A 27,454-nucleotide genomic window follows, 5' to 3' on the forward strand; every position below is an offset into this window, starting at 1 on the left:
GAAGGATGGTTTTTGAATTTTAACTGTGACTCAGAATTATAAGTCTGCATCTAATTGGAGTTCTGAATTTTGAATCCCGATTCTAAATTGTAAATATGAATTAAATTCTTTAACAGAGTAAGAAGTAAGAAGCAAACAATTGCAGTAAACAAGTTTTATTTTATTCTGAATCTAGATTCTGAACATGAATACTAAATCTGAATCCTGAATCTGTTATCTGAAATTAAATTTTGAAACTGAGCTTTGTTCCTGATTACAAACCCTCTTATCATACTGCCGATAAAAATGTATGTTCATGCAGCAAAAAATTCGAATGGTTATATAAACAAAACGGTTTTGACTTTCCAATTCAATGATGTATGAAATCTACAAAGAAATTTTTAAAATGTAGGTATGTAAATATAAAACAGTTTATAACAACATACGATTTCAACGACTAATGCAAATGTTACTTTGAACGGAAATTGCGCTCTTAGAAAGTTGTTTCTGTTGTAACAATGTTAGAGAATAATCCTCTCATGATATTATATCAAACTCCCGCCACACACTACACAACTCAATCCAAAGGGCAAATGGATTAGGTCGTCCAGCATTTCATCAGAGTCATGCAGTCGTTTCTTTACTGCCAGCAGACAGCCTGCCTAGCCACGCCAAATCGCGACGCGGCATCCTGAACTCTCATCAACCTGTGAATCCCTGGCAGCGTGATCACGCATCAATCGTCATCAAGGCACCATTGAGCATCCACCCGGACCGCATCCAGATGGAATATTCTAATTCTTTCTAATTTTGCCTCCGTTAGGAGTTGTTAGCAAGCCACAACAACACAGTCAGACACACCTGTTCTAACTGCGCGGTCGTCGGCCGCACCAAAAATGAGCCTCAACTGTAACCACCATTACCACCAGCCACCCGAAGCCTAGTAAGTATTAACTAGGGAAAGGAGTAGCAGTGGCAATTTACGGCCATACAGCGGACCAGGGGCAAACGAGCATCATTCACCCCGACGAGACTAGAGATTTACAGATGTACAGACTATATGACAACATGTTGCATAAGTGATCGCTGTACAGTTTCAGCTTACTGCCCGCAACATTGCCGACATACGCGAGCATGTGATATCTGTCCGAAACATTATAAATCAGGACTGCAAAGCTTGATTGAGACTTGCGAGACGTACAAAGTAGCCTCTCTATCCCCGCGAGCTTAAAGCTCCGTTCATCAAAACCTGTTATAGATTGGGCAACTGATATTGACACAAAATTAAAATAAGTAATCTATTGAAATTATCAACGGATTCGATTAGACTGCACCATTTGAAAATCATTTGAATCTGATTCTGCAGCTACAACTAGAAAAGATAGGAAACAAAAATATAATTCTAAAAACAGAATCTGTAATTTGAAACCCGTTCATTTTAGTATAAAATCATAAAATCTCATGAATTAACCCCATGACATTATAATATGTAGAGGTAAATTCTAAATTCAAATTGAGGCGCTTGGGATCAGAGGGGTAGAGGTGCCTAAATGACAGTTTCGAAAAACGCGCTTCAAAGTTGGGAAGGTGCTCGGGTTCTCATATATTTTTCGAATTCGAGCAGTTTTAATTCACTCAAACAAGTGTTAAAAAATTATAAAAAATCTGAGTTTTGCACCGTTAGGTATACTTAACTCAAAACTGATGATTTTGGCACTTGCACCCCTCTGATCCTGAGGGCCTCAATTATTCTATTTTTTATCAGAAATATGTACATTTGGAATCTTAAACCAGAATTTGAATTCACAACTTCGAATTACAATTCCAAAATCAGATTTGAATCTGATATTATTACTTTAATATTATTTTGAACTGAATGATGATTTTTTAATTTGAACTGTGATTCTGAATTGTGAGTCTGCATTTAAATTTGAATTCTATTTAGATGCTGGTTTTTTGAACCCAAATTAGGAATTATAAAATGTAAATTGAACTTGTATTCCGCGTATGGATTTGAATTCGTTTCACAATGTTTAGTTAAGCGAACAATTGGAGAAATCAAATGTCAAAAGTCTATTACCCGTGTAGCGGTGTAGTTCCTTATCGGGATCGCTTATTTTCAGCAACTGTACGATTGTTATCTAGAAACAATCAATAAAAACCATTATTTTATTGACATTTCATAAACAATTGAATCTTTTTTGTACCATTTAAGCTATGTATGGGAAGCCGAGGATTGAAAGGAAAATTAGGTGATAGGCTAGGGGAATAAATTGATCCAAAATTTGTGTTTTGTTTGGCATGTTATTTTCATCAATTATCAAATATTGATTTTATTTAATCAAAACTGACTTTTAAACGCCATATCATTATAAAAACACAATCTGACTAAAGATTCGAATTTACAACATAAAAGTAAAAAAAAATCAAGAATTAAATTAATTTTAATTTCAAGCTTATCATCATTTGAAGACATCTACTTTAAAATAAGAAATTTTGATAAGTCTTGAATGGTTACAAATTTAAATGTAAAGGTAGGTAAAAAAAATTGCTCACCTGCACAGTGGACTGTGGATGTCTCGTCGCACTGTGCTTGTTCAAGGCGGGTGTCTCGCCACGCCTAAGTGGATGACCAAGTGTCCAAGACAAAATCTCAAAAAGTTATTTATATATAAGCAACCATTGTTCCTGATCTAACTACGAAACAAAGTACATGTGTACATTACTGTCTTAATACGATACATAATCATGGAAATGTTAAAAAAAAGTAAATGTATAGAAGAGCCCATCCAAAAGAATTCGTTTAGTAATTGGAATGATTTCTTTTAAAAGACAATGAAAATTGTGTTAAAATATTGATTTTGTGTCAGTTATTTTTATTTGATTTTATCTCAAACTCTCATCTTTACGCTTAACATTGGTTTTGATTGAAACAAAAAGATTTTTTAAATATGAAAAGACATTTAGTCTGTTTGTTCTTGCGTAAAAGTAATATCAAAAAATTCATCCGGAATCGAATCAATTGAAACATTTCTTTTTTTCTTCTTAGGTGTTTTAGTTGTCTTCAAATCTTGGTTTGATTTGTTGCTGTCATCCAGAGATTTTTTGGTAGCTCGAACGCTACGTTTCTTAGGTTTGCTCGCATCAATTTTCGGTTGATCAGTTTCTGACCCAGTTCGAGTTTTATCTTCTTCATTTTTTTCAAAAGAAGGCTTTGTTTCAGATACTGACTTTTTCAAATAGCCTCGTAGAGTGTTCATGTTGTACATACACCTGAAATAAAATTAAACTCTTGAAAAAGTTCTTTTCGATTCGCTTCGTTTGTGACTTTTTAGAAATTGTAAAAAATAAGACAGCTGACCTATAATTTAGATAATAGAGCAACCGATAAGCTATCCATTCCAAACAATAATTATGAAAAGAATCAAAATATTGGTCAACACAAATTCAAAGAATAAACATATTGGTTGTTGTTAAAGAATAACAGCACTCATGATCTCATATTGCAATTCGAAGTGCGCAAGTAGTATTATTTGAGTCATGGTATTAAGTTGTTTCGAAACTAAACGAAAATAGATGCCCTCTGAATGATTCCTTTGAAACTGGGGAAGAACTTCGTTCTTTGATATTGGTATTAATCAACAAAATTTCAACAAATTCCATGTCGGAAATAAAAATCCTAATAAATTGACAGAATAGATGCTGTAAATATTTGGAACAATACTTTTAAATTAGTTATCATGACTATATATTTTGTATGGTTACATTAAAACGACGTAATGTAACCATACAAAATATATAGTCATGATAATCATAACAATTGCTTTAAATCTTGAAGCTTCAACAGTATTCCTGTAAAGTGTTCGTTATTGAAAACGTGAAAGAAAATGTTTTCTTTTTATGTTCCAAGTAAAATTATCCTGCCATTCGCTTCAGGACGCATAGAGTATAAAACTGCTGATTAATATTGAAAAAAAAAAAAAACTTACCGTTTTAAACTATATCAGCAAGTACAACTGCAAGTGAAAGTTTTTTTTTTTTCTTCCGGTTACCTATAGCACAGCCTTAGATGAAGCAGTCCAGCATGCACCAGTTGTGTTAAATTTTAGAATTACAGAAAATTCCAGAACTATTAAAGTAGAACAGTGGCGGTTGTTGTGTGCTGTGGTGTAGAATTGGTACACGGGTTCCTCCAGCCACTCTTGCGATCAGTACACTGACCAAATCAGATTCTGGTTATCTTGATACTGTATAGAACGGTGGATCTGTAACCTGACGAAAAGCTTTGTACTCTACCTTCTTGACTTCTCGGGTTTATTATTTCGCTCGAAACGCGTGGATGCACTTTCCAAAAATGCGGCCGTTCGATTTCGCGGAAAAAAAAATCTGCAATATTCAATGTAAACAACACGAAAAAATAAATTTCCTTGAATTGAGTTTGAATTACATGCCTGGTGATATAATGTTACATGTTTCCATGTAATTATGTACCAAATCGAAGTTTTGAAATCAGTTATGTGACTTCATAATATGTGATCTAGGGGTGGCAGCCTATTGGTTCATGTCGAATTTCGATGATCGACTAAATACATTTAGTAGATTGGTCCAAAAAACTGACCTGTGTAAAATCTCAATCGGACTTGGTTTAGGGGTGCCTCATAGAGCTCAAACTTAAAATTTTTCGATTCATTTGGAATTTGGATCTTGCATTTAAATATTAATTCGAGGCTTAATGATAATTTTTGAATTTGAACTAAGTCAAGAGCTAGAAGCAAAAAATTCAATGCCTTTGAGAGTATTTTTATTTTAAACCTTACTTAGAAGTAAAGGCTAACTATTTCATATTTGCATAAGTATTTACACACTGTAACCTTAAATTGAATTAGCGAATTTGAATTTCAAATCTAAAATCTGAATTTGAATCTTGTATATGAATGACTTAACGATGAGTTTTGAATTTAAACAGTGAGTCTGCATATAATTTGAATTCCGTTTCACAGTGTTAAGTTAAGCAAAAAATTGCAAAAATAACAACATCGATTTTGTTCTGAATCTGGATCCAGAATCTGAGTTTTGAATTTGAACTCTGAATTCAAATTCAGAACCCGAACGCTTATTATGAATTCCGAATCTGAATTCTGAATATGAGTTCTGAATCTTATCTAATCTGAAATCTGCATCTAAATTCTGAATTTGAAATCTGAAAGTTAATCCTAAACCTAATTTTGAATCTGAATACTGAATCTAAATCTGAATCTGAAACTGCAAACTGATTCTCAACAATTTTTTATTCACCTATTTTAGTTTCGCTTCATTTTTGGCTTTTTGAAAATGGTAAAAAAACAAAATAGCTAACTTTTATTTAGATAATAAAGCAACCGATAAGCTATCCGTTCCAAACAATATTCACAAATCAAATTAAAAATATTTGTAGAAAAAATTCAAAGTATTGCATTTCGTAGTGAACGACCAATTTTATATTAACAGTATTATAAGAGTGCTAACAATAAGTTGTTTCGGATCGAAACTGTACGAAAATAATAATCTCTTTGGAACTGGGGAAGATTTTGGTTGATTGATATTGGTAGAAATCAACAAAATCTTTGAACAAACCTAATGTAAAAGAATTACACTAAGAATCGCTATTCTCATTGTATGACGTTACTAAAAATTCTTGTAAATTGACGTATCTAATATAAGCTGCAAATGTTTGGAACAATACATTCAACGTAGTTATAAAAAAACGACGTAATGTAAACGCACAAATATATTTAAACTCTTAAATAAAATATTTAATTCTACACACTTAGCTGTAGTTTAGATGATTGTTACATTTCAAACCATCTGGACCAATAAAGGTAAAGTTGTATGAGACTGATAACAAATTACAGACAAACTGAAGAACTTGATGTGTGGCTTAATTGATTGAGATTTGAAAGAAATTCTCGACCTTAAAGTTGATTTCTTTCTAACTGTCATGATGAACAAGTGCCATAAAATTATGAAAAAGCTTCTTAAAATGAATCAATAATCAACATGTTTCTAATATATGATATGAGCCTACAGGGTTGAATAATTATACTGAATGAAAGCAATCGAAAGATTCTTTTTAATTCAAGCACAGTATAAGAAAAGTTCATCTGAACTTACTTTTGAAATACCGGTATCTACCGGTATTTCAAAAGTAACTTACTTCGTTTTGGATTGAAATAGCAATATCTGAGCTTTTCTTATACCGTGGTTTAATTAAAGGGAATCTTCCGATTGCTTCGATTCAGAAGTTTATAATATTTTGTGTTAATTTCACATATAATAAAATTATTACTAATAAGTGTTAGAAGAATTTTTCTTCTTTTTATGTTCTATGTATAATCTTTCTGTACCGCGGTTCGGAATGCGTTGAACATAGAACTGTTGATTAAAATTCAATAAAACTTACCGTTTGAAACTGTATCAGCAAGTCGAAAACAACTGAAAGTTGACTGGTCTTTTTTGTTCCGGTTACCAATGGCTCAGTCTTAGACGAAGCGGTCCAGCATGCACTGCTTGATGTGGTGTAGAATTGGAGCACGAGTTTCTCCAGCCACTGCCGTTTGTAATTGATACTTAATGCACTTTCGTTGATCAGGTTTAAGCCTTGGAATAATACACAGACCAAATCAGATTCAGATCGCGTGGATGCACTTTTCTATCCAAAAATGCGGCCGTTAGATTTTGCGCGAAAAAACACGAAAACGAAAAACACGAAAACGAAATAACACGATAAAATAAGTTTCTTTAAATTGAGTTTGAATTTCATGCTTGATAATGTAATGTTAAATGGTTTCATGTTATTAAAAACCCAAATCTAAATTCTTAAACCTTTTTGAGATTGCATGATATGAGCAATGTATGTGCTAATTTTACAATGTATCATACCGAGTGTTATATCAAATTAAATATTACATGAAATCTTAAGTTCATCTTTATCTTCCGATTATAAATCATCTTATTTTACTGCTGACATAAATATATGTTCACGTTGAAAAAATTAGAAATGATGTGTAACAACGGTTGGTTTGGTCGGTGCCACAAAATAATATCAACAAGCTTTTTTTTTTTTTTTTTTTTTTTTTTTTTTAATTTTTTTTATTGGCTTTACCTCTATAACATAACCGGCCAAGTGTTAATTACTCTTCTACTTACATGTCTATTTTACATTCAATTACAAAATTAGCTATCGTTTTATATAATTCAATGTCTTTCTTTTTTAGTATCAAATGAATATCGGGTGGAATTCCTTTTTTCATTAAAATTCGCCAAATAGGTCTACGAAGATTTTCAAATCTGCTGCATGCGAAGATAATGTGATCAGGATCTGCGATGGATTCGCCACAACTGCACGTCGCGTCCAATAGGATACCATTTCTAGTCAGATGAGCAGGGAGCCGTGAATGATTTGATATTAATTTGGAAAGGATTACAATTTGTCTGCGGTTGAGATCCAAGCTACTAAACCATGGTTGGAGCGAAACGTTAGAGATGATGCTGTGACAGAAACGTCCTTTAGTTCCTGCATTCCACTTTGCTTGCCATTTGTGCACTGTTGTACGCCGAATCGGAAACTGGATGTCGAATGATGTTAAAATATAATCTGCTGTACCACCATTGATGCACGCACTTTTCGCCTCTTGATCTGCCAACTCGTTCATTGGAATACCTCTGTGAGACGGAACCCATATCAGATGGATCTCGTGCCCCATTCTTTGTCCTTCAAGAATGGAAGCTTTTATATCGTACCAAGCAACGGGATATTTTTGATTGATGTTGATTTTTTGAAGGCTCGTGAGACAACTCAAACTATCGGTTAGAATAATATACTGAGCAACAGGAAGGCTTACGATCATTTTCGCAGCATGCCTGATTGCTAGAAGCTCTGCCATATAAACTGATGCTTTACTGTCGAGTTTGATCCCTTCTGCAGGCGCTCCAAAACTATTTACCACAGCATAACCTGTGCCGTGTATATCTTTCGACCCGTCAGTTGCCAAGATTTTCGCGTTGGCATACACTTCCAAGAGATAGTTTGAAACCAAATCAGCTGCCGATGAGTTCTGGTGTTCTGAACATAACCGTTTAACAGTGAGATCAATGGATATTATTGTTCTTACAACTTCACGGTTGACCATGTAGCATGGGAGATTATTTAGAGGCTGTTCAAGTGGAATAAATTCGTTAAGCATTCTTATGGCGCGGTGTATTCCCGTAGCCACTAAGCCACCTTCCAAGATCGGTCTGGAGTATTGACCATGCCAAGAAGAAAGTGACGCTCTTTTATTTACAAAACGCATGACAGCAAGTTCTCTTCTTTGTTGCAGCGGAATAATACCAGCCATCACTTCGAGTGAACCTGTGTGGGTGGTTTTTGTGGAGCCCAAACAGATTCGAATTCCTGCCCATTGTAGTCTATCCAAAACGATGGCTTCTTTTTGTGTTAACTCCGTCATAAATATGGAACCGTATTCCAATATTGATCTCACACATGACTTGAAAATAGCTAACATTGCTGCTGGATGTGCTCCCCATGACTGGCCCGATATGCTTCGTAGAAAGTTAAGATACGGAGCCGTACGTTTTTGTACCTCTCTAATATGACACGACCACGACAGATTTCGTGTGAGGTACATGCCGAGTAACCTCAGGGATCTGACGTATTCCAAAGTGCAACCGCCGATATTTATTTCTGGGGGATTATCGCATTGTTGTGTCGAGATCAGAAGGCACTTACATTTCGTGGGCGAAAGTTCTAACCCAAGGTCGAAAATATTTTCCACAACTATATCCACTGCCCTTTGGAGAGATTCGCAACTATGCTCCAGCGAGGTTCCTCTTACAGCAATTGTTGTGTCATCGGCGTAATTTACGGTTATCACATCAGGAGGGACACTGTTGATCAATCCACTGATCACAACATTAAAGCATAACGGACTTAGTGGAGATCCCTGAGGAAGGCCTTTCCACGTTGTCCTAGATATTGAATCTAATCCATTTGAAATGCACAAATTCCTTTCTTCAAAAAGATGGAAGATACTTCTTACTAGGCATTCAGGGACTGTTAATGAGCGTAATTCGCGGACCAGAACATTAATTTCCACGTTGTCGTAGGCGGCTTTGATATCGAGGCTACATATCACCACATGCTCTCTTCTTTTCAAAGCTAAAGAAGCTTCATTAATCAGGGGAAACAACGCATCCATTGTTCCTCGTCCTTTCCTAAAACCGTTGATAGCTGAAGGGAATAAGTTGTTGTTTTCGATGAAATGTTCTAGTCGATCTTTGATTATGAGTTCATACACTTTGCGAAAACATGAAGCTAACGCGATTGGGCGAACAGCAGAAGGAGAAATCGGATCATGACCACTTTTAGGAATCGGTACAATTTTAAAGGTTTTCCAGCTTTCCGGAATTCTTCCTGAAGCAAAAATTTGGCAATAGATTTTTCGCAACTGACTAAGCGCCGCCCATGGGAGATGATTTATGACGGAATATGGAACACCATCCAAACCAGGAGCCGAATCTTTACCGATTTTTAAAACTGCTTGAATATCCGATACTGAGAATGGTAAACCAGTTTGAGGGCAACACGAACATTGTAGAAAAGCCGGGGGTGGATTTTTGGCAGATGAGGGAGCCAACTTGTCCAAAACATCGTTGGCCAAATTGTCCGAAATTCTAAGGTTTTTTGATGGCTCTCCGCGCCCTTTGAATCTTCTAGCCATCCTCCATAAGGTTGTGAGGGACGTAGAACTATCACAACTATCACAAAAATGTTGCCAACTTTTCCTCTTCTTCTCGCGTACCAAATTTCTGAACCTTCGTTCTGTATTAGCGTACCCTTCGTAAGCTTCGGTTGACAGCTCTCGTTTCCAAGCGCGGAAAGCAACTCTGGTGGCTTTCTTCGCTTCTGTTAGCTCTTCGTCCCAATAGGGTTGCGGTATTCGGCGAGTGTGGTTCGAGTTTACTGATGGACAGGATCTGCGCAGTGCTTGCCAAATCAGCTCAAAGAAGACATCAAAGCTATCCGGTTCTCCATTTTCGACGAATGATTCCTCGAGGCTTCCGGTAAAACGTTCCCAGTCGATTTTCCGAACATTGATTCCAGAGTAGAATTTCATCGCGCATGTAGTACTCGAATGAAAAACTATCGGAAAATGATCGCTTCCATTTGGTGAATCCAAAACCTCCCAGTCGAAGCACAAACTAAGGCTCGAAGAAACCAGCGTGATATCAATTGCGCCCCACGACCGGTTTACATCAAACCTAGTTGGCTGACCATTGTTGAGAATGACGAGATGAGATGTTTCGATGGCTTGATGAAGACGGTCTCCACGTGTGTTTCCATGATCGCTTCCCCATAGGTGATGTTTTGCGTTAAAGTCTCCTCCAATGATGCACGGTTTCGGAACGGTTGATAAAAAATTATCAAACTGAGTCTGCGATATGTTGGCTTGCGGGTGTATGTACACAGATACAATAGTGATCAACCCGGAGATGTATTTGATCTGGCAGGCAACGGCTTGAATATCCGCTGACAGTGCAATAGGAAATGCTACGGGATTCAGTTCTGAACGAATCGCGATGGCTACGCCCATCGAGTTTCGTCTGTGATCTTTACGAAAAATGGTGTGCTGCGGTAGACTAAAGTTTGTGTGATTGTCGAGATGTGTTTCACTCAAAAGCGAAATATTGATATTGTGTGTATTTATGAGCTGGATTAAAGATGAGCGTTTACTATTTATCCCTCTACAATTCCATTGTAGACATTGCAGAGGAACGGTGGCTGTTAAAGTGCTCGGTGTGGTGTTTTTCATAATCTGAGATTAGCAAAATATCCTTTCATTTTATCACTTACAACATCCGAAATTCTCTCCAAAACCATTTGTTGAATTTTTTGTCGAGTTTCAACATCTTCCTCAGGAACTTCCAGAGCCTCTGCAACGATATCGATGACCTCAGTAGATTCAATCGTCGATCGGATCGAATCGCAAACCCCGTCAGAAATGTTAACTTCAAGTTGGGGAAGCTCATCGTCCGAATCGACATTATGACGACGTTTGCTGGAAGGATTAGACCCATTCTTGTCAACATTACTTGTTTGGCAAGCAACTGCCACGGTGGATTTTGTTGTTGGTTGGGAGATGATAGTTAGTGAGTTTGATGATTCATTTGAAGTTGTTCCACAAAACCAATCGACACGTCCTTGTGAAAAAGTGTCGCGCCGCTCTTTATCGGTTTTCTTTTTTTGAATTATTTTCGGACAAAGCTTGTGATCATTGGCCCGATGGGAGCCCAAACAGTTAACGCACTGGGGCTCACTATTTTCACAAGCATGATCTTCGCCGCCCACTTGCTCCAAGCATTGGTTACAGCGTTTAGCACTCTTGCATCCTTTTTTATCATGTCCCAAGCGCCAGCAGTTACCACACTGGCGGACAGGATAAATGTACTGCTTAACAGAATAAAGCACTCTATTCAACTCGATGTGAGTAGGTAAACTCTGCCCAGCGAAAGTAAAAATCACCGTAAACAGGGCTTCCTCTTTATCATCAGCTAATTTTCTAAGCACACGACGAGCATGAACTATCTCCGGGTTATCAACTTGATTCGACTTGCGTTTATCGTACGCATTAGCAAACTTCAATTCTTCATCACAAATATCCGGCTCAATATAGGCTACCCCAAGGCACTCCACCAGCCGTTGGGGGATAAAAAAACGCACTTCATTTGAGGTACCGATGCCTGCTATTTCATTAGCAGCATCCCTCGATCGCATCAAAATTTTCATTTTGGTTTTAGAAACCGGCATAGCACGTATAAAATCGTCACCAAATTTCTTCACCAGACTTTTAGCAATCTTCGCAGCAGATATATTTCCGACATTTGTTTCAGCCATAACGAGATATGGCCCAGCATAATTTTCGTGATATTTCCGCACTCGAACTTCATTTTTCGATGACCTTGGTGTATCGTTGTGGGTCATTGCACCGCTCGACAATAGCGTGTGGAAGGAGAGAAGAAAAATAAATTAGATTTCGATTCAGCTCACACACACGATGTGCAACGTACCGTAGTTCAAACGAGACTGATATCAACAAGCTTTTGCGAACATAAGTGTTGATTAACTTCAATCGATAGGTGCCATTTTCTCCCCAAATATTAATAAAAGTTAGCGACTTACATTTGGTTCTGCTTAGATGCTTCGGCTCTCCGGTTGCATACCTTCCAGGCGTTTATTAGGTGCTGGCAGACCTTGCTTGAGCCTCGCCCAATCCCTTCGCCGCACCGTATCATCCTCCCACATCGGGTGGGCTGTTACTTCCGCCGTTGAGTACGACAGACCTATCCAGTCCTCCACACTGCTTTCATGCATTGACACTGGACACCACCATTCACTTTGAGCACGCGTGATATAGCTGACAACAGCTGCAATTCCGCGCACTTCAGCGCGTCCGAAGGACGTTCGATGTTCCTGTCCATTCTGTGGACTTTCTCTGGTGCTCCATTCTCTTGTCATCTGTTGGCCAAGCGATTGAGAGGGTATTTCCGCACCGGTGACCCCTTCTCGTACTCCGAACCACCGCATCGATCCTAGGGAAACGAAACTGTCCTGCAGTTGGCTAATCCCACAAAATGGACTTCGAAAAACGTCTTTGACCACCAGTAGACACGAAAAAAAACCGGCAAATGTGTCCTCAGCTGATGGTAGGCGGTGGCCCTATTGGACTTCGGAAGGTTTTCGAATGACTCACCCCTTTAGATCGGCACGAACATGTGCTCCGGAAGAGGGCGCCGAAACTTGCTTTCCTTGGTTGGCTGCTTGTCCGCCGAAGCACTAGGTAGCGGCGTCTGAATGTGATTTCAGTCAACAGGGAAGTGGCGAGTTGCCCTCTCGGATATCGGAACCGGAAGTGCACAAGGTGGTCACTGGTGAATCTCGAGAGCTTGATCAAAAAAGGGGTCCTGTCAGAAAAAGAGTTTCCGTTCAGGAATAAATATAACTTTGGTTCCAAGAAATACTCACGGTTTCAACGCCTTTTCTGTAGACTTTGGGCAATTGCCTGTCTGGCTGTTTTTTTTTCAATTTCGAACAGCTCGTAACTGGTGGCCAATCGGTGGAGCACGGCTAGAAAATACCAACTGTTTAATTAGGTTATGCAGGTGGAGCTGCCAACTTAACAAGATTTGTTTTGTTGTTTTTATTTTCCTTTCCGCACGCCAGACTCCGTTTTCTCAAAGTCGATGCGATTTTCTATACCTTGGTTTGTTTCGGTGTTATCTCCTTCTTGCTTCCCAAATAAAATAGCTTTCGCTCTAGCATGTATTCATGCTTTTGCTTGAAAGAGTAGGTGATTGAAGATGTTTGCAAATCTCACGTAACATTTCAAAAGGGCAAATCTAATACTTGATTCGATACGAGAAATACGAGAAACCACTTTTTGCTCATGAAAATCAACCAAAGTGGTGTTTTTTTCGAAAAACTGTTTTTGTCAAAAATCGACTTTAAAATTTCAAAAATTACCAAAGAGGGGAAATTCGGATAATCGAAATTTTAATTTTGATGCTGAATGACTGAAATGCATTTAAAAATCAAAACATGCATTTGTGTATGTATGTATGTATGTATGTATGTATGGTTCCCCCATCGGTAGCAAGGTTCAGCCTATGTCTGTGTGGCTTGGCCTTCGAATTGCTTCTCAGGCTTCCACGGCCGATGGTTCGTCGAGGGAAGGCATCCAACCTTCAGAGACCTACAATGGTTGGCAATCCACTCCGCTTGCATTAGTCTCTTGAGATTAACCACAGATGCATTCCCTCTGGAATATTTAGTTATAGGTATAAAGTAAGTTATATATGGAAACAAATCTTACTTGTCGGCAACTATTATGGGATACGATCCCAAAAGTTTTTCTTGCCGATACCGGGAATCGAACCCAGTACGCCTGGGTTACCAGACTCGCGCCAGCCTATCCACTAGACCACATCAGCGCTAAATTTGGAATTCAAATCATGCATTTGACTATAAATTCGGAACAGAATGATGATTTTTGAATTTTAACTGTGACTCTGAATTATAAGTCTGCATCAAATTGGAGTTTTGAATTTTCAATGCCGATTCTAAATTGTAAATATGAATTAAATTCTTAATATGAATTTTGATTCTGTCTGGCTTCCTAATGCGTTAACAGAGTAAAAAGCAAACAATTGCAGGAACCAAATTCAATTTTATTCTCAATCTAGATTCTGAACATGGGTTCTAAATCTGAATCCTGAATCTGTGTTCTGAATTTAAATTTTGAATCTGAATACTGAAGCTGAATGTTGATTCTGAATTCCGAATCAGAATTCTGAATATGGGTTCTGAAAACTGCTTCAAAAATCTGAATTTGAATTCTGTATCAAAATCATAAATATGTATCTTATTTGGAATCTGAATACTGAATCTAAATTCTGATTCTGCAAACACATATTGCTTTCTTGAAAAATGTTTTCATCACTTATGTCGGAATGTAAAGAAACCTTTAAGCTATACAAATTCAAAGAATAAACATATTTTTTTTATTAGGAAACAAAAATAGAACCCAAGATCTCGAATAACGCTAAGAAAAAGTTTTCTTTTCATGTACTAAGTAAAATATTTCTGCCTTGCGGTTCAGGATGCGTAAAGCATAAAACTTCTGATTAATATTGATTGAAATAAACTTACCTTTTAGATCTATAACAGCAAGTAAAACTGCAAGTAAAAGTTGATTGTTCTTGTTCCGGTTACCTGTCACAGTCTTGGACGAAGCGGTCCAGCGTTCACCGATTGAAGTGTTCAAATTTTAGAATAACACAGCGGTTGCTGTGAGCTGTAGTGTAGAATTGGTACAAGAGTTCCTCCAGCTCAGAATGATTTTGTCTCCATATCTGACTTTTAATTCGTCTCAACCTTTAGCTTCACTGGCCAACAATTTGGTGCTGCCGATACATGCAATTTTGTAGTTTACAAAAAGCGAAAGAGATAAAAGAACATACCTCTCATTTCAACTTTTCAACTTTTTTGCAATTATCTGAGTCAGCTTGGCAAGTACCGGGAAGCTTGGCAAAACTCGCATAAGAATAATCAGCTAAATGCAAATATGTATGTAAACCTTGGAATCTAAGCAAAACACCATCGCTTCGGTAATTTTGTCATGCCACTTGTGGCAAACGTGACGATAGATTTCGTTTGCTTGATTGCTCACGCGGAATTTTGTTACTTAGCCTGGATAATTGCAGCACTCGCGACTGAATGTGCTCTAATCGGCATGTCATCGCATAACCATCTCCAACATAGCGCACAGGAATCTCCCGTAATGTGTGGCTTCGTTTTCGGGAGTAAGTGGTGTTGCAGAATATTCGATAGTAGCATAGGAAGGTAAACAAATTGACCGTCTTCAAGGCTGTGTGGCAAAGTTCAACGCATCCAAGGCTGTGAGTCTGCACCGCGAGAACAGACAAAGCTGCAGACTCGGGATAGGCACCAGGAATCATCTCGCTCGTCAGTCGATGCATGATCTTGTCGACGTGTTCCTGATGTTTCTTTCTCTCGTCCTGTGACTTATCGATCAGAGAATTGTGGCGCTCCTGTTCCTTCTTGTTCTTCGATGCATTTTGTTCTTTGGAACCCATTGATGACTTGGTCAGCTGCTTTAGCTTGTTTATTTCCTTCTGATAACTCTCAATATGAACTTGCAGATCACACATTTTCAGGGACCAGAAGGTAACCAAGAACTGGGGGCTTATGTCTTCCCAAATCTTGGGCGGATGCAGCGGTCGCATGGATTCGATACATTTCGAAACAGGTGGCTTCCAGATATTTTGCCATTTTCTGGGAGTTTGAAAGTTTTCCGAGTTTTGATCCACCATCCGAAGCTGATCGTACTTTTGCTGTTGGAAAACAATAATTATGAATATTGTCTCTATAAATTAAACAAGATTCAACTTACGCTAATGGCATGGTAGAACATTGGTTTGTCTGGAAAAAAAAACAACGTTCGAGTGGATTTGGTATTCTTGCAACATATTATGGATACTCGGCAGGCGGTCGGCATACTCCTCGACGCAGTAGTTGGATCCAAGGGACAGGTACAACAGATCGTTACTTGCCAAGTAATTGTCGTTGCGATGACTTTTTAGTTTAGTATTGCACCAATCTGTTCGGCTGTTTTTGCTTTCGTTACGCGCCCGGAACGTGGTGGATGCGTCATTGGAGTCCAGTTCCAACTTTTCACGGTATTTTTCGGAAAACTTCTCTCCTTCCATCTTAGGTTAGCCAGAGTGATGTAAAACTTCTTCTTGATGTGATTATGTTCTGAATCCAGATGGTTTGAGTTCAGGTAAGGTTTTGCTTCACCGCAAACATCTTCCACAAACTGGACATAGATTTCTTCAGCAGCCGCCACTGCCGTGAGATTATTTGCTTTAGCCGTTGCAACGAGCATACTTTGGGTTCGGGCAGATCGTTTCCCTTGTAAATGGATGTATGATTTGAAATATTGAACTAAATCTCAAGTTCTGACCATTGATATCTTTGACAATGAGGTTCTGTGGGACTAACAACATGGGAACCAGCTCCTTGAGATTTTTTCAACTCTGGGGTAATGTCAGCCAACGAATGTTTGATTCGTAGCCACGGTTAAGCCGGGGTGTGGCATGAGAAAGCATACAATTTCCGTGAAATTCTCCTAATGCACCAGCTTCGTACCAGTCTTCGGCTAGAAACTGAAGTCTCTGGAACAATTTTTGCCATTGTTTTCGCCTTTGTAAACGCTAGACGTCCATTTTCAGGGATAGCTGTAATAGAAGAGAGTTTAGCGTATCTACAATTCTAATTATTTAGTCAGAAGATCTCTATGGACAGTACTCTACGCAAAAACTGAAGCACAATCCCGTGATGTGCTTGGGCTTTCGAAGGCACCCCGTGGCTCCATGAGCAGAATTGCCAACTTTCCTCCTTTCGGCATGTCGTGCAGAAAAATATCCGACCACATAAGTATACCGGTTGTGTCCCGTTCACTTCTACCGCGCCACAAAAATCGGGTTAGCGGCTTGTTTCCGTCATCCAATCAGGCTGAGGCAACCTAATGACATCCGTACTTTGAGTACATTAGCGCAGCCACAAATTCAGAAAACTTTCGCCCTTTCGAAGATCACCGGCTACCGATACAACACAGTTCGGTCCGGAACCTATTCCTAAACAATATTTCGTTCAGTGCATTTTCGTTTAACACAAACGTGTGGTCGTCTCCGGTTTCCAGCACTTGAACCGGTTTTCCTTCCATGGTTTCCGAATTACGGAGATTTTGTTCCTGTTTGAGCACTGTAACAGATCCACTCCGTTCTACTACCGGAGTAATTTTCTGTTCCAAAACTGCTCTTCGACTGCCCTCCAGAATCGAAAATATACACCGGTATTTCAGTGCAGGATGCAGGTATGGGAATCCCGTTCGCTGCGATCTCGTTTGCTCTGCAAGGCTCGCGACTCGCGCTCCGTGACAGCCTGCAGCTCGTATTCGTCGGCCGCTGCTGCAGTTAGAGCAGCTGAAATATAAAAAAAAAACAAGTTATCGAACAGCTCTTATTCGGACAAAAATAAAATAACACCTCTGATCGATTTTTCTCGCCGTTTCTCGGCTTCTTTCTCGAGCTTCTGTTCGGCGGCTGCTTCTTCCCGTTCCCGTTTTCCACGTTTGATTTCCTTCGTCGCGGTACCGCTACTGCTTACGGCGGAAGTCTCCCGAGTGGACGATTCCGGTGTTTCTTTCTTGATCCATCACCTTCGATTCTTATCGAGCGAAGCATTTCGATAAGATGTACCAAACCTTCCGGGGCCCTCGGGTGGACGGCCAGACGCGCAAACAAATCGATTGTGTTGAGAAGATTGTTTTCCGTAATCACCGAATTACACACTCGTACACGTACACGTACACGCTCCTTTTTTTAAACTCAAAATTAAGTAGTTTTGGTTCAAAACAGCACTTCAGTGGCAGCCCTCAACTTTGAGTTTGACTGGGCAATCGCCAAACTAAGTTCTGAGAGGCATACTCAATACTAAGTTCGGCAGCCGTACTCAAATTTATCCTTTTTATTCGAGGGTTGTTTATTTTCACATCTTCAACTGAATGTATTGCTTCAACTGAATGTATTGCTTAGCACGAATTAAACTGCTAATGCTACGATGACTAAATGACAATTAAAAAAAAAAGTTTTTTTTACGAATTGAAGTGAAAAGGAATTTAAGTATTTTGTAAACCTTAGTTGAAATGTCGAAATGTGAGTAATTCAAAACCTTAATTATGTGAAAGAAAATCGAACCATAATTACGTATTTTAGGCTCTAGTGAAGGTACTTTGTCGATGAAATCCTCAAACAGGTATCCTTTAATCGAAAAACTAAAATTGAAATGTTAGAAAAAGCCTTACTAAAAGCATATAAAAAGCAACAAAATGTGTTCTTGTTAGCGACAAAAACAATTTTGTTTCGATAGAAAGATTTGGAATCGCAACAAATTATTTTTATCTAGTAGCAAAATTATAACTGGGAGCTGAAAGAAATCTAAAATCTCTATCTGAGCACCGAATCTATATAAAGATACGGGTCTGAACCTCAAACCATTTCATTAAAACGAAATATCTCAACATAAAATCATAATCATTTAGAATTAAAATAAGCAGCTGCCATTCAAGTAGGATTGCATAGAATGTCAGTTAACACAAACGATGCCTACTTTATGCTGTAATGTGGAACACTGTGATGTGGAAACCCTTAAATCGTTAAAGCAGTTAATCGCTTTCAACCAAGAGCTAGTATTCTAGCGATAGAATATTTTAAAACTTTACAGATGTCGATGATAATTTTTTTTTAATGCATTTTCAAATCAAGTTTAATGTCAAATGACCAAAAGCTTCGTTCAACCGTTGGTAAAAATCGGTTTCAACTGGTATCGGTCAAGTGATAGATGTTCAACGAGCCAATGTTTTGGTCGAAACAAGTTGGGTCGTTGTTCAATGGAGCAAGTGGAAACTAGTCGAAACCAATCCAGCTCGGCAGCAGGATTCGTTTCGACCTGGTACAAATCGGTCGAAGTCAATCGGAAAGAGACAGATGATCAACTGTCAATCCATTTCTACTTGTTTCGACCCGTTTCAACCAAAGTCCATTAAACAGACTAAAAATTAACATAGAAAATTTTAAAATATACGAAATTGAAAATAGTGGATTAAAACATACGATTAGATTATCTGATGTTTCAATTTTACTTTCCATGAAAATCCAGCTTTTTGAAAAAAAAATTGTTGTTGTAATTTTGCCTCCGTTAGGAGTTGTTAGCAAGCCACAACAACACAGTCAGACACACCTGTTCTAACTGCGCGGTCGTCGGCCGCACCAAAAATGAGCCTCAACTGTAACCACCATTGCCACTAGCCACCCGAAGCCTAGTAGTATTATCTAGGGAAAGGAGTAGCAGTGGCAATTTACGGCCATACAGCGGACCAGGGGCAAACGAGCATCATTCACCCCGACGAGACTGAAGATTTACAGATGTACAGACTATATGACAACATGTTGCATAAGTGATCGCTGTACAGTTTCAGTTTACTGCCCGCAACATTGCCGACATACGCGAGCATGTGATATCTGTCCGAAACATTATAAATCCGGACTGCAAAGCTTGATTGAGACTTGCGAGACGTACAAAGTAGCCTCTCTATCCCCGCGAGCTTAAAGCTTCGTTCATCAAAACCCGTTATAGGTTGGGCAACTGATATTGACACAAAATTAGAATAAGTAATCTATTGAAATTGTCAACGGATTCGATTAGATTACACTATTTAAAAATCATTTGAATCTGATTCTGCAGCTACAACTAGAAAAGATAGGAACCAAAAATATAATTCTAAAAAGAGAATCTGTAATTTAAAACCCGTTCATTTTAGTATAAAATCATAAAATCTCATGAATTAACCCCATGACATTATAATATGTAGAGGTAAATTCTGAATTCAAATTGAAGCGCTTGGGATCAAAGGGGTACATGTGTCTAAATGATAGTTTCGAGAAAACGCGGTTCAAAGTTGGGAAGGTGCTCGAGTTCTCATATATTTTTCGAAACCGAGCAGTTTTAATTCAATCAAACAAGTGTTAATAAATTATAGAAAAAATCTGAGTTTTGCACCGTTATGTATACTAAACTCAAAACTGATGATTTTGGCACTTGCACCCCTCTGATCCTGAGGGCCTCAATTATTCTATTTTTTATCAGAAATATATACATTTTGAATCTTAAACCAGAATTTGAATTCACAACTGTGAATTACAATTCCAAAATCAGATTTGAATATGATATTATTATTTTAATATCATTTCGAACTGAATGATGATTTTTTAATTTGAACTGTGATTCTGAATTGTGAGTCTGCATTTAAATTTGAATTCTATTTAGATGCTGGTTTTTTGATCCAAATTATGAATTATTAAATGTAAATTGAATTTGTATTCCGCGTATGGATTTGAATTCGTTTCATAATGTTAAGTTTAGCGAACAATTGGAGAAATCCAAATTCGAATGGTAATCGAATGTAATAGTATGAGTAATTAAAACTAAGATTAGTGTCATAACAATCAAAAAATTTTTTGAACAAATAAATTTTTCATGAACCATGAACCACTAATTCACTAGCAGGAGGTATGGCACTGCTTGAATGAGCGCGCAAACGGTTTGAGTAAAATCAGTCTGGATCGAAATATTTTGTACAAACCACCCTCTGTGGCATAGTGTATGGTGCTGTTTGTACAATATTCAGGAAATTTACTCAGCCCCAGTAGGGGTGGCGGTGGTTTTTTGTTATTACTGTTATCGCCAGCCATCGTTTGTGTTCGCGCTAAATACGTTTGTATCGTGTGTGGGCGAGCATAGATCAAACAATCGTCTTGGAATCATCGAATTTGCACACGCCATTTGTGTTGTCTATGGCATGGTGTATGGTGCTGTTTGTACAAATTTCAGGTCATTTACTCAGCCCCAGACGGGGTGGAAAATGGTTTTTTTTTGTTGCTGGTACTGTAATCGCCAGCAATCGTTTGTGTTCGCGCGAAATTTGGCGAGCATAGAATCAAACAATCGCCGTGGAATCATCGCATTTTATACAAATGTGATGTAGTCTTTTCCCCGTGCAGCGTTGTAGTTCCATATCGGGATAGTTGATTTTCACCACCCGTACGATTGTTATCTAGAAATAACCAAGCAAAAGCATTATTATTATTGACATTTCATAAATAATTCAATCTTTTTTTGTTGCATTTAAACAGCTATGTATGTTTAGAAAGCCGAAAAGGATTTAAAGGAAAATTAGGCGATAGGTTAGGAGAATAAATATATCTTAAATTAGTTTTTGTTTGGCATATTATTTTCATCAGTTATCAAAGATTGGTTTTATTTACTTAAAACTAATGAATTCTAAATGCAATGTCATTATAAAAACACAATTTGAATAAAGATTCGAATTTAGAACGTAAAAGTAAAAAAAAAAATCAAGAATTAAATAAAATTTAATTTTAAGCTTATCATCATTTGAACACATCTACTTCAAAATAAGAAATTTGGATGGATGAGGTAACAAATTTAAAAGAAAGTTAAAAAAATTGCTCACCTCCCTTTACCATTAACGCTTGCGACGTATCATTCAGAACGCTTATGCAGCTTAAGCATAAAGTCGGCTGCCAAATCATGTTGCGTAGTTTAACTCTTGGGATATATCCAGAAAATTCATTCGATGCACTGCGGCCAATCTCACTACTCTGGCAGGTATGGAATCTTCGACTCGATGTTGAACTTATGGTTACTCAGAAACAGCTAGTCTCCTTTCTCCGGCAGATTAAAGGCGGTAGATAATTACATTTTTCCGACCGACATCTGGTGGTAAGTGAAGGTATCCGGCCTCTGAGAGCGTCTAAAAACAAATGGGTGTTCGCTCACCAACGCTTATGCATTCATCTGTAGCATCCTTTCGTCAATTTATGGAAAATAGGATATGTCTCAATCAATAGAATTAGTCATAAAATATATTAATAAAAAGATACCCACCAATGAAAATGTGACCATCACAAAATGTCCTTGGGCTGATCAATACGCCTAGGAACATGCACATGCACCTTCGATGATTAATTTTGGCCTAGAAATGACAAAAAAAATTTTTAATTGATTGATAATGGTTGGAATAATTGCTAACTTACCACTTGAAATCGCTGATGGAAGCGCCGTTAGCTCGTAACTGAAAAACGTTGAGTATCGGTCCACCTTTTGAGCAACACAGCCTTGCCGTGGGCTATAATAATTCCCCCCTCGTCTCAGGTGACGGGCATCAAGCACCAATCCGCGGCACGTTACGCATGATGCCGAAGTTTTTGACCGTCTTGATCAACAAACCAGCACCGCGTGCCACCGTTGCCAAATTTTTCGTAAAGGACTCCGGCGCTGTTCAAAGACACAAAATATAAGGTGGAGTAATATTTGTAGTAAATACTGGGTACTTACGGCAAGCGCGGAATATCAGGATTTTCGATAAAGGTTCTCAGATGCAGATTATTAGTTGGATTCCGACCAATAGCTATCGAAATTTGCTGCATAACCGCAAACTTCCTCGATTTCCGCTGTTGTAGCTTCGGTCAGCATGAAGTAAATCAAACTGGACTGCGCTCTTCCCTGGTCGTAGGATGGTTTCCATTCCGGTGAATCTTGGATAATCGTATTCGCTTTTAACAATTGATGTCTCGTCGCACTGTGCTTGTTCAAGGCGAGTGACTCGCCACGCCTTAGTGGTTGTCCAAGTGTCCAGCCACACTGTGCAATGCAAAAGTATTGAGAATGTTATCTCGCTTCAAACAGTGGATGTCTCGTCGCACTGTGCTTGTTCAAGGCGGGTGTCTCGCCACGCCTTAGTGGTTGTCCAAGTGTCCAGCCACGCTGTGCAATGCAAAAGTATTGAGAATGTTATCTCGCTTCGAACAGTGGATGTCTCGTCGCACTGTGCTTGTTCAAGGCGGGTGTCTCGCCACGCCTTAGTGGTTGTCCAAGTGTCCAGCCACACTGTGCAATGCAAAAGTATTGAGAATGTTATCTCGCTTCGAACAGTGGATGTCTCGTCGCACTGTGCTTGTTCAAGGCGGGTGTCTTGCCATGCCTTAGTGGATGTCCAAGTGTCCAGCCACACTGTGCAATGCAAAAGTATTGAGAATGTTATCTCGCTTCAAACAGTGGATGTCTCGTCGCACTGTGCTTGTTCAAGGCGGGTGTCTCGCCACACCTTAGTGGATGTCCAAGTGTCCAGCCACGCTGTGCAATGCAAAAGTATTGAGAATGTTATCTCGCTTCAAACAGTGGATGTCTCGTCGCACTGTGCAATGCAAAAGTATTGAGAATGTTATCTCGCTTCAAACAGTGGATGTCTCGTCGCACTGTGCTTGTTGAAGGCGGGTGTCTTGCCATGCCTTAGTGGATGTCCAAGTGTCCAGCCACGCTGTGCAATGCAAAAGTATTGAGAATGTTATCTCGCTTCAAACAGTGGATGTCTCGTCGCACTGTGCAATGCAAAAGTATTGAGAATGTTATCTCGCTTCAAACAGTGGATGTCTCGTCGCACTGTGCTTGTTCAAGGCGGGTGTCTCGCCACGCCTTAGTGGTTGTCCAAGTGTCCAGCCACGCTGTGCAATGCAAAAGTATTGAGAATGTTATCTCGCTTCAAACAGTGGATGTCTCGTCGCACTGTGCAATGCAAAAGTATTGAGAATGTTATCTCGCTTCAAACAGTGGATGTCTCGTCGCACTGTGCTTGTTGAAGGCGGGTGTCTTGCCATGCCTTAGTGGATGTCCAAGTGTCCAGCCACGCTGTGCAATGCAAAAGTATTGAGAATGTTATCTCGCTTCAAACAGTGGATGTCTCGTCGCACTGTGCTTGTTCAAGGCGGGTGTCTCGCTACGCCTTAGTGGTTGTCCAAGTGTCCAGCCACGCTGTGCAATGCAAAAGTATTGAGAATGTTATCTCGCTTCAAACAGTGGATGTCTCGTCGCACTGTGCAATGCAAAAGTATTGAGAATGTTATCTCGCTTCAAACAGTGGATGTCTCGTCGCACTGTGCAATGCAAAAGTATTGAGAATGTTATCTCGCTTCAAACAGTGGATGTCTCGTCGCACTGTGCAATGCAAAAGTATTGAGAATGTTATCTCGCTTCAAACAGTGGATGTCTCGTCGCACTGTGCTTGTTGAAGGCGGGTGTCTCGCCACGCCTTAGTGGATGTCCAAGTGTCCATCCACACTGTGCAATGCAAAAGTATTGAGAATGTTATCTCGCTTCAAACAGTGGATGTCTCGTCGCACTGTGCTTGTTCAAGGCGGGTGTCTCGCCACGCCTTAGTGGTTGTCCAAGTGTCCAGCCACGCTGTGCAATGCAAAAGTATTGAGAATGTTATCTCGCTTCAAACAGTGGATGTCTCGTCGCACTGTGCTTGTTCAAGGCGGGTGTCTCGCCACACCTTAGTGGATGTCCAAGTGTCCAGCCACGCTGTGCAATGCAAAAGTATTGAGAATGTTATCTCGCTTCAAACAGTGGATGTCTCGTCGCACTGTGCTTGTTCAAGGCGGGTGTCTCGCCACGCCTTAGTGGATGTCCAAGTGTCCAGCCACACTGTGCAATGCAAAAGTATTGAGAATGTTATCTCGCTTCAAACAGTGGATGTCTCGTCGCACTGTGCAATGCAAAAGTATTGAGAATGTTATCTCGCTTCAAACAGTGGATGTCTCGTCGCACTGTGCAATGCAAAAGTATTGAGAATATTATCTCGCTTCAAACAGTGGATGTCTCGTCGCACTGTGCAATGCAAAAGTATTGAGAATGTTATCTCGCTTCAAACAGTGGATGTCTCGTCGCACTGTGCTTGTTGAAGGCGGGTGTCTCGCCACGCCTTAGTGGATGTCCAAGTGTCCATCCACACTGTGCAATGCAAAAGTATTGAGAATGTTATCTCGCTTCAAACAGTGGATGTCTCGTCGCACTGTGCTTGTTCAAGGCGGGTGTCTCGCCACGCCTTAGTGGTTGTCCAAGTGTCCAGCCACGCTGTGCAATGCAAAAGTATTGAGAATGTTATCTCGCTTCAAACAGTGGATGTCTCGTCGCACTGTGCTTGTTCAAGGCGGGTGTCTCGCCACACCTTAGTGGATGTCCAAGTGTCCAGCAAAGCTGTGCAATGCAAAAGTATTGAGAATGTTATCTCGCTTCAAACAGTGGATGTCTCGTCGCACTGTGCTTGTTCAAGGCGGGTGTCTCGCCACGCCTTAGTGGATGTCCAAGTGTCCAGCCACACTGTGCAATGCAAAAGTATTGAGAATGTTATCTCGCTTCAAACAGTGGATGTCTCGTCGCACTGTGCAATGCAAAAGTATTGAGAATGTTATCTCGCTTCAAACAGTGGATGTCTCGTCGCACTGTGCAATGCAAAAGTATTGAGAATATTATCTCGCTTCAAACAGTGGATGTCTCGTCGCACTGTGCAATGCAAAAGTATTGAGAATGTTATCTCGCTTCAAACAGTGGATGTCTCGTCGCACTGTGCTTGTTGAAGACGGGTGTCTCGCCACGCCTTAGTGGATGTCCAAGTGTCCATCCACACTGTGCAATGCAAAAGTATTGAGAATGTTATCTCGCTTCAAACAGTGGATGTCTCGTCGCACTGTGCTTGTTCAAGGCGGGTGTCTCGCCACGCCTTAGTGGTTGTCCAAGTGTCCAGCCACGCTGTGCAATGCAAAAGTATTGAGAATGTTATCTCGCTTCAAACAGTGGATGTCTCGTCGCACTGTGCTTGTTCAAGGCGGGTGTCTCGCCACGCCTTAGTGGATGTCCAAGTGTCCAGCCACACTGTGCAATGCAAAAGTATTGAGAATGTTATCTCGCTTCAAACAGTGGATGTCTCGTCGCACTGTGCAATGCAAAAGTATTGAGAATGTTATCTCGCTTCAAACAGTGGATGTCTCGTCGCACTGTGCAATGCAAAAGTATTGAGAATGTTATCTCGCTTCAAACAGTGGATGTCTCGTCGCACTGTGCTTGTTCAAGGCGGGTGTCTCGCCACGCCTTAGTGGTTGTCCAAGTGTCCAGCCACGCTGTGCAATGCAAAAGTATTGAGAATGTTATCTCGCTTCAAACAGTGGATGTCTCGTCGCACTGTGCTTGTTCAAGGCGGGTGTCTCGCCACGCCTTAGTGGATGTCCAAGTGTCCAGCCACACTGTGCAATGCAAAAGTATTGAGAATGTTATCTCGCTTCAAACAGTGGATGTCTCGTCGCACTGTGCAATGCAAAAGTATGGAGAATGTTATATCGCTTCAAACAGTGGATGTCTCGTCGCACTGTGCAATGCAAAAGTATTGAGAATGTTATCTCGCTTCAAACAGTGGATGTCTCGTCGCACTGTGCTTGTTCAAGGCGGGTGTCTCGCCACGCCTTAGTGGATGTCCAAGTGTCCAGCCACACTGTGCAATGCAAAAGTATTGAGAATGTTATCTCGCTTCAAACAGTGGATGTCTCGTCGCACTGTGCAATGCAAAAGTATTGAGAATGTTATCTCGCTTCAAACAGTGGATGTCTCGTCGCACTGTGCAATGCAAAAGTATTGAGAATGTTATCTCGCTTCAAACAGTGGATGTCTCGTCGCACTGTGCTTGTTCAAGGCGGGTGTCTCGCCACGCCTTAGTGGTTGTCCAAGTGTCCAGCCACGCTGTGCAATGCAAAAGTATTGAGAATGTTATCTCGCTTCAAACAGTGGATGTCTCGTCGCACTGTGCTTGTTCAAGGCGGGTGTCTCGCCACACCTTAGTGGATGTCCAAGTGTCCAGCCACGCTGTGCAATGCAAAAGTATTGAGAATGTTATCTCGCTTCAAACAGTGGATGTCTCGTCGCACTGTGCTTGTTCAAGGCGGGTGTCTCGCCACGCCTTAGTGGTTGTCCAAGTGTCCAGCCACGCTGTGCAATGCAAAAGTATTGAGAATGTTATCTCGCTTCAAACAGTGGATGTCTCGTCGCACTGTGCTTGTTCAAGGCGGGTGTCTCGCCACGCCTTAGTGGATGTCCAAGTGTCCATCCACACTGTGCAATGCAAAAGTATTGAGAATGTTATCTCGCTTCGAACAGTGGATGTCTCGTCGCACTGTGCTTGTTGAAGGCGGGTGTCTCGCCACGCCTTAGTGGTTGTCCAAGTGTCCAGCCACGCTGTGCAATGCAAAAGTATTGAGAATATTATCTCGCTTCAAACAGTGGATGTCTCGTCGCACTGTGCTTGTTCAAGGCGGGTGTCTCGCCACGCCTTAGTGGTTGTCCAAGTGTCCAGCCACGCTGTGCAATGCAAAAGTATTGAGAATGTTATCT

General features: G+C 39.9%; 1 long non-coding RNA gene across 1 annotated transcript; it reads right to left on the minus strand.

Moving 5' to 3' along the window:
- Positions 1–22,120: 22,120 nt before the first annotated feature.
- On the minus strand, positions 22,121–22,873 carry LOC129744773 (uncharacterized). Its single transcript, XR_008736996.1, has 3 exons — positions 22,574–22,873; positions 22,273–22,513; positions 22,121–22,211 (listed from the first exon to the last, which is right to left on the minus strand). It is a non-coding gene; the product is annotated as an uncharacterized LOC129744773 (long non-coding RNA).
- Positions 22,874–27,454: the final 4,581 nt, after the last annotated feature.

Source organism: Uranotaenia lowii, chromosome 2 (genome assembly GCF_029784155.1).
Source record: "Uranotaenia lowii strain MFRU-FL chromosome 2, ASM2978415v1, whole genome shotgun sequence".
Taxonomy (NCBI): Eukaryota; Metazoa; Arthropoda; class Insecta; order Diptera; family Culicidae; genus Uranotaenia; species Uranotaenia lowii.